Genomic DNA, 8,021 nt, shown 5'->3' with positions numbered 1-8,021 from the left:
CAGCCCGAGGGGCGCCCCCGACAAGGTAAGCTAGGAACATGAAATAAAAGGGATACACACCGCAGGGACGGACCCATGCGGCCTGGGAATAATGCAGCCCTGGGGGGCGCTCCCAGTTGGAAATGAAACTAGAAAGATGTCACCTGATGGCGCTGAAGATGAAGGGGTGTTGGTGTAGCAGACTCGGTGAGCTGCGGAAGCCGATCCTCACGAGCCCCCAGGCCCGGGGGCCTCGGGAGGCTCCGGAGGAGCTGGTGGCTCCTCGCGGACCATCTCCATCTCTGCCAGGGCTGCAGAACGCCTGGCCTCTTGAGCCTCCAGGATGCCCCTCATGAGGCGCTGGTACATGGCAGCTGTGTTCGGCAAGCCGTAAGGCATGCGAACATAACTATGGGGTGGACCTTCACAGCTCCCTACTCGCGAGGGCCAGAGGCGCTCCTGAGAGGCGGCTTGGTTGATCCCTGGTATGTCGATGCAGACGCGCAGCCCACCATCCTCGCCTGGATGGGGAGCCACAGCGGGTAAGCGGCGGCTGCCTCTCATGACTCTTGACTCCTGTAGCTCCTGAATGGCCTTGCTGACAAACTCCTGAGGGTTTGGCCCTCCTTGCCTTGCTCCTTATTGAGGGAAACGTGCTTCGAAACACGCCTCCAAGTGGTACCCAGGCGCCTCCCTCGTGATCTTGGCAAGGTCGGTGGCCCTCCAGGGGAGAGCCCCCGAGCCCTGCCTGAGGAGGGTGCCGGGCATGCTTTCCTATGCGATAGAAGGAGGTTCCCCCTGGGCAGGCGCGGGCCCTGAGGGACCTGCCTCCTGAGGGGCCGGGCCGGACGATGTCTTCTTCTTCTTGGGGGCGGTCTCGAGAAGCCTCCTGCTTCAGTTGTCCGGGTCTTCCAGTGATGCGGCCTGAAAGGCTCGCTCCAGGGAGCACACCGCGTCTTTCTCTTCGCAGGGCACCTTGATGACTCTGCCACTTCCTGGCATCTTGAGGATGTTGTAGCCATGGTGAGTCACGGCCATGAACTTGCCCAGCGCTAGGTACCCGAGGATGGCGTTGTACGGTAGGCGAATGTGGGCGACGTCGAAGTCGATGAGCTCTGTGCGGTAGTTGTCACGTGTCCCGAAGGTGACAGGGAGGCGAACCTGCCCAATCGAGACTGTGGAGCCGTCAGTGACTCCGGAGAAAGGCTTGGTTGGCTGCAGCTGATTGTAGGGCACTTGAAGATTGTTGAATGTTTCCACGGACAGGACGTTGAGCCCTGCCCCGCCATCAATGAGGGTCCTCGTGACTAGCACGTTGCTGATGATTGGGGAACAGAGTATCGGGAGGACTCTGGCTGTGGCCGCGCACTTGAGTTGATCCGCTGAGCTGAACGTGATGGCGCACGCCGACCACCTAAGAGGGCACGTGGCTTCGAGCTTGGGGAGGACTACATTCACTTCGCGGGCGAACTGCTTGAAGATGCGCTGAGAGGTTGGGGCTTGAGCTCCGCCCAAGATGCAGGCGATCGCGTGTGGCTCCTGGAAGCCCCTAGCCCCCTCGTCCTGATGACGGTCCTCGTTTCTCCTTGGCTGCGGCGGTAGCGGAGGGAGGCCTGCGTTGCCTTGCGGGTGATCCTCGCGAGGCTGATCCCTCCAGTCTCCCTCACGAGGCGGGGCTTGCCAGCGATCCTCGCGAGGTCGATCGCGCCACCCTTGGCGTGGGCCGCGGTCTTCCCAGCATCCTGTGTTCCTTCCTCCTCCTCGGCTGTAGCCCCGGTCGCTGCGGTCGGGGCGTCAGCCCATCCTTCCCTCTCGCACGGCTTGGAGCTCTTGACATTCGTTGGTGTTGTGGGTGTGGAGGTCGTGGTACACACAGTACCGACTGCCCTTGGAAGATTCGGGCAGATCTCTGCCCCGCTTGGTGTCTGGTTCTACCGTGAGCACGGCAGCCCCCTTGCGCTTCACATCCTTGGCCTTGGGTTTCTTCTCTTCTGGGTCTGCATCAGGCAGCTCGAGGAGGGAGAGGCGCCCTTCCTCAGCCCTGGCGCACTTGGTCGCCAAGTTGAACAGCTCCATAGAGGTGCACAAGTCTTCATGCATCGCCAGCTCCTCCTTCATCTTGACGTCACGCACGCCGTCGGAGAAGGCTGAGATGATGGCCTCCTCGGTCACCTTGGGAATCTTGAGGTGTGCATTGTTGAAGTGCTGGATGTACTTCTGCAGGGTCTCCCCTGGCTGCTGCTTGATGCGGCGCATGTCGCTCACGGCGGGTGGCCGGTCACGAGTACCTTGGAAGTTGGCGATGAAGCGGGTGCGCATCTCGTCCTAGGAGGAGATCGTGCCGGGGGCCAAGTTTAGGAGCCAGGTGCGGGCCCCGTCCTTGAGCACCATGGGAAACCAGTTCGCCATGACCTTCTCGTCTCCGTTGGTGGCTTCGATGCCCAGCTCGTAGAGCTCGAGCAACTCGGTGGGGTCGGCCGTGCCGTCGTAGCGAGGAGGCAGGTCTGGCTTGAACTTGCCGGGCCACGCAATGTTGCGCAGCTCGGTGGTGAAGGCACGTCAGCCTACTGTGGCTACGGGAGGCCTTGGGTGACGAAGAGCTTGGTCCTGCAGGTCCCCATGCACTGCAGCTGGGAGCAGCGTGGGGTCTTGACACGCGGGAGCGGGAGCGTGGTCGCGACGAGCCGGAGTAGGGAGCACTCGGGCAGCTTCTTGCGGGCGAGGGACTTCTTGGCAGCTCTACTCTTGCCGCGCTGGCGCCTGACGGAGCGGGTTTCGCCCAGGGGCCACGCGCCTTGGGGCCAGGGCGCCTTCTTGAGGAGGAGGCGGTTGAGGCGCCCCGGAGCTTCATCGCCCGCACAGGGTGGGGTGCGGTGCAGCGGGACGGACGGCGCACGAGAGCCCCCTGCGGCACGGACGAGCTCGGCGACGCGGTCGAGCCATTCTTCGTAGACATCGTCGACGGGACGGTAGCGTAGGAGCTCATTCGCCGCGATGAGCGCGGCTCGAGCCTCCATGGGTGTGCAGAACGCGCGAGACGAAGAACCCGCAGGGGTGAACGAGGGGGTAGCAGTGCGGTCGTCTTGCCTCACGGAGGGATGCTGGGATGATGCTTGCTGCTCGTTCCCCACCGAGCCGGTGGTGGAGTTGATAGCAGGCGACAGGGAACGATGAGGGTTCCCGCCGATGGGAGCCGTCTGGGCGATGCGGGAGGCGAGGGTGGCTCGGCGCTTGGCGCGGGCCCGACGAGCGTCAGACATGTGCGGTGGTCGGAGGAGAACAGGGCGGTGGAAGACGAATTCCGGCGCACCCCTACCTGGCGCGCCAAGTGTCAGATTTCGGGTTCCGGCGGACCCTTGAGGTTCGAACACTGGGGTGCGCACGGAGATCTCGCCCTCTACCTACCTGCACCCTGCCGCCACGCTAGGATCTAAGCTATGAAAAGAACAGCACAAGAGACACAGAGTTTATACTGGTTCAGGCCACCATTGCAGTGTAATACCCTACTCCAGTGTGTGGTGTGGTGGATTACCTCTTGGGCTGATGATGAACAATACAAGGAAGAACAGCCTCGTGAGGGTCTGTTCTCGGCTGGTGCGATGAAGTACTAGTGGGAGTTCAGTCGCTCTCTCTACTGGTTTCGTGGTGAGGATCCCTTATTTGAGGTCCAAGATGATTGATCCTCTCTACCCTGGGGGTGACTAGTCCTATTTATAGGCAAAGGCCCTAGGCCTCTTCCCAAATATTGAGCGGGAAGGGTGCCAACAATTGTCCATTTTGAAGGGGAACATCTGGTACACTTATCCTGACTAAAGTTGGTCCTCGCTTGTCAAAGGCTCTGGTAGTGAAGCCTGCTTGGGCTCCACAATGACTTCCTTGCTGCCGTTGGGCTAGTCTTGGTCTCGTTGCACCGAAATGGATGCATTTGCTTGATGCTCTCGCCTGCGCTTGCTCCCTTTGCACCAAAGAGGAAAGGAGAACACTGCGCGGGTTGGCGCCCGCCTAGCACCCTTGGTCGTCATGGCTTGCATCATGGGCACCTCGTGAGGTACCCCGCCTTGATCTCTCTGCCTCCTCGCGAGTCAGCCAGATGAGGCAGCGCCTGAGGAAGCTCCTTGTCGTCCGCCCCGCGAGGCTTGGACCCTCGAGAGGGTGTTGAGCTCGTGTTGGGCCTCCTTTTGAGCCACGCCGCAGGCCGCAGGCGGGCAAGTCTGGGGACCCCCGTTCCTAGAACGCCGACAGCCCGGATGTGCCGACAAATCCTGATAGGAGCTGCACATATCTCGTTCTCAGGGCACACCGAATGAAAACTACGTACAGCTAAAACCAACCCTTAAGCTTCCCCGAGTTGGCGCTGCAAGTGGCTCTAGTTCGGACCAACACTTAGAGAACCACTGGCCTGGGGGGGTTTAAAATAAAGATGATCCTCGGGTTAATTACTCCCAAGGGAAAGGTAATAGGTTGTTAGGCAAATGTAAAACCAAGGTTGGGCCTTGCTGGAGGAGTTTTATTCAAGGCGAACTGTCAAGGGGTTCCCATACACCCGGCCGCGTAAGGAACGCAAAATCAAGGAACATAACACTGGTATGACAGAAACTAAGGCGGCAAGAGTGGAACAAAACACCATGCATAAGGCCGAGCCTTCCACCCTTTACCAAGTATAGATATGCATTAATCAAATAAGAGATATTGTGATATCCCAACATAATCATGTCCAACATGGAGCAATCTTCGACTTCACCTGCAACTAACAACGCTATAAGAGGGGCTGAGCAAAGCGGTAACATAGCCAAGCAACGGTTTGCTAGGAAGGGTGAAAAGGTTAGAGGCTGACATGGCAGTTTGGGAGGCTAGATTAACAAGTGATAGGTAGCGCAACATAGAGATAGAACGAAGCAACTAGCATAGCAATGATAGTAGTGAGATCCAAGGTAACGGTCGTCTTGCATGAAATCCCGCTAGGAAGAAGAACGAGTCCATGAAGAAGACGAACGGGCGAAGACGAACCAAGCGTAGACGAACCAAGCATAGACGAACGAATCCTCACAATCGCAACGAAACAGGAACTATCGAGAAGAAGCACAACCGAAAAGAAGGAAACAACATGGTAAACACACAACACATAAACGTGACATGATGCACATCCAGGTATGATGCATCACAAGGCTATATGAAGCTACTTATGCCGAGAGATGATGCATACAGGAGCAACACATCAAAGCAACTTTAAATGAGTCCGGAATCAACATATAACAATTCCGGTAAGTCCGCATATGCAAATTTCGAAATTGGTCCAGAACTGAATAAACCTTATGTTAAAGTTGTTAAATAGCAAGTTAAGATTCACCAATATTATCTACACAAAATTCTAGTCAAGTTACATATAAGGTTCATTTAGTTCGGAGCTACGGCCTAGAAGATATGAGCAAAACAAGTTAAACATGACATTGATGCAAAATGCATTCAAACATCAAGCAAACACTCTCAAAACATGGATGCAACATGATAAGATAAAACTACATGCAATTCTAAGCAAGTTTCATATAGAGCATGCTCAAAATGGAGCAAAGGTGTAACACACACTCCAAACAAGTTATAACAACAATCTGCCCAAAACAGCAAGTAGGCACTTTGCAAACATCAAAACAACATGCTACAGGAATCTTATGAGCACAAACTTGACATGCAGCTCATGTACAGATAACATACTTCAAATATCATTAAAGGTTCAGGTTCATAGGCATCAAGATTAAACCAATACGATCAATGCAAAATGCAACTTTGTAACACAGCAGCATATACATGAGCAGAGTTAATATGATGGCAATTGAGAGCAAGAAAGAGACAAGCTACAGCAAGTAAACATAGCAACCAAGGGCACGGCATCAAAGTACAGATAACAAAGAGCAAATAATAACATGGCATCATAAACATATGGCTCATGGATTAGTGGGAACCAACAAGACAAGATTGAATGTTGAAACAGTTTTAGCAAGTGTAAATCAGCAACATTATGATAGCATGTTTGCAAGCATGGAACAGGGGCACATGACATCCAAAATTACAAAGGTGTCATGTGAACAAAGTACTCATATCATAATTCAAATCATGTAATTGGAGCATCTCCATAAGAGGCATGGATCACTCAATAACAAGCTCACAACAAGGCATCATGAAGTATACAGGAATCTGGAACATTATATAAGCATGTTCATGGCAATGGAAACATATGCTACAAGACTTATATAGGGCCTCAAGAGGCATGGAATGATAGAGCATAACATAGATAACAAAACATCTCAACTAATCATCTCTAGATTATGCATGGATTAACTGGTAGCATCAAGCAAACATGGCAACATGATATAGCAGTTTCAGCATTGACACAAAGTTAACAACAAGTAGCCCACTTCACAAGCTTGATGCACTCACTATAGGGCATATAAAAATACATGGATTGCACCCCTGTAAACATGGCATAAATATGCTCCTAAAACATGTAGACGTCATGCTCATAGGATGCACACACAACATGCTACAAAAATGACAAATCGGCAAGTTACAACAGTTTTCAGTAGTTAACAGCAACATACACTTTTGCAACAGAGTTTAAGACACCAATATGCAACCTAACATGTATGAAAGGCCCACCATAATGTAGATCATGTGGAGCAGAACATGAGCATATCAAGATCATCATCATAGCATCAACAGGGACAAAGTTGTGGCACTCACGAGATGCACAAATGATGTTAAGAAACAACAGATTCCAGCAGATCATATCACATAGCACACTTGCAATGATGATTAGCGCACCAAGATTGATTCAAACAAGCATCCCACAATGCAATAAAATGGAGAGAATCTCACAATGAATATTTTTATATATCATATGCATGAATCGGAGCTACGGACAGAAAGTTACCACATGAAGTACAGGGCATGAAAATGATCAAATCCAGGGACGGTGGTTTTTTTTACCCAGCGAAAATCGGGACACGGGGTTCCAGGATGGGGGTTGAGGAAGCTCCATGGCCTGCAGCGGCGAGCCGGGACTCCGGGAGGACTCGGGAAGGCCGGGAATGGGTAGATCGGGCGCGGGGCAACCAGATCCGGAAGTCGGGGCCGAGGATCCGGCGGCGGACGGCGACGAACGACGAGCTTGGGGCTGCGGGCTCCATAGCCAATGAGAGAAGCTCCTGTCCACGGAGAGAGAGAGAGAGAGATGAGGCATGAGAGAGAGGAAGGAGAAGGGGAGAAGGAAGAGGGAGGAGCAAGGTGCGAGGGGTGCGGCCTGCTGGGGCGGCGGCGAGCCGCTCCGGTCACCGGAGGATGGCGGCGAGGAGGAAACGGGCAAGTCGGGAGCTCGGGCTCCTCCTGTCGATCCAGATCGAGAGCAAGGGAGCGGGAGGCGCGGGGGCGCTCGGGCCCGGGGCGGCCCAGGGCGGGCCTCCCGTGGGCTTCGCGGGCCGCGGCGGCGGAGGGGCTGGCTGGGACGCGTGACAGCACGGGAGTGGGTGGAGGCGGCGGCGCTGGCAAGTGGGACGGCGACAAGTGGCGGCGAAGGGGAGGTCTGGCACGGAAAACGACAGAGGAGGCGGCTGGAGGCGCAGAATTCGAGGGGGGGGGTTGGTGGAGGGCTAGATTAGCCCAAATTTCGAAGGAGGGGTCTATATATAGCAAAAGGGGGCTAGGGTTGGGGGTTTTGCTTCGTTTTCAGACCATTCGGTCGCCATCGAACAGCTCCGGAGCGGAGAGGGACTAGGTGAGTGTCTAGTGGGCTGTGTAGATGGGCTAGGCTTTAAGGAGAGAAGAGATAGTAGCCCGACACTGGTTTTCGGAGACCGAAAACACCCGACGAATACACCGACTATATTGCGGTTGTATGAATAACGGTTGGGCTATCAGACAGACTCCGAATGCGACGGAATTTGACACACGGTCTACCTATACTATAATAATACCGCACGCCAACTTTCATCCCACTCCGAGAACATTTTTACGCCACTTATAAAATAATATTTCGGAGGTGCCTCGGGCGC

The sequence above is a fragment of the Triticum aestivum genome, chromosome 1B (assembly GCF_018294505.1).
Source record: "Triticum aestivum cultivar Chinese Spring chromosome 1B, IWGSC CS RefSeq v2.1, whole genome shotgun sequence".
Classification (NCBI taxonomy): domain Eukaryota; kingdom Viridiplantae; phylum Streptophyta; class Magnoliopsida; order Poales; family Poaceae; genus Triticum; species Triticum aestivum.
The sequence above is the reverse complement of the archived record's forward strand: the minus strand, read 5'-3'. Positions refer to the sequence as shown.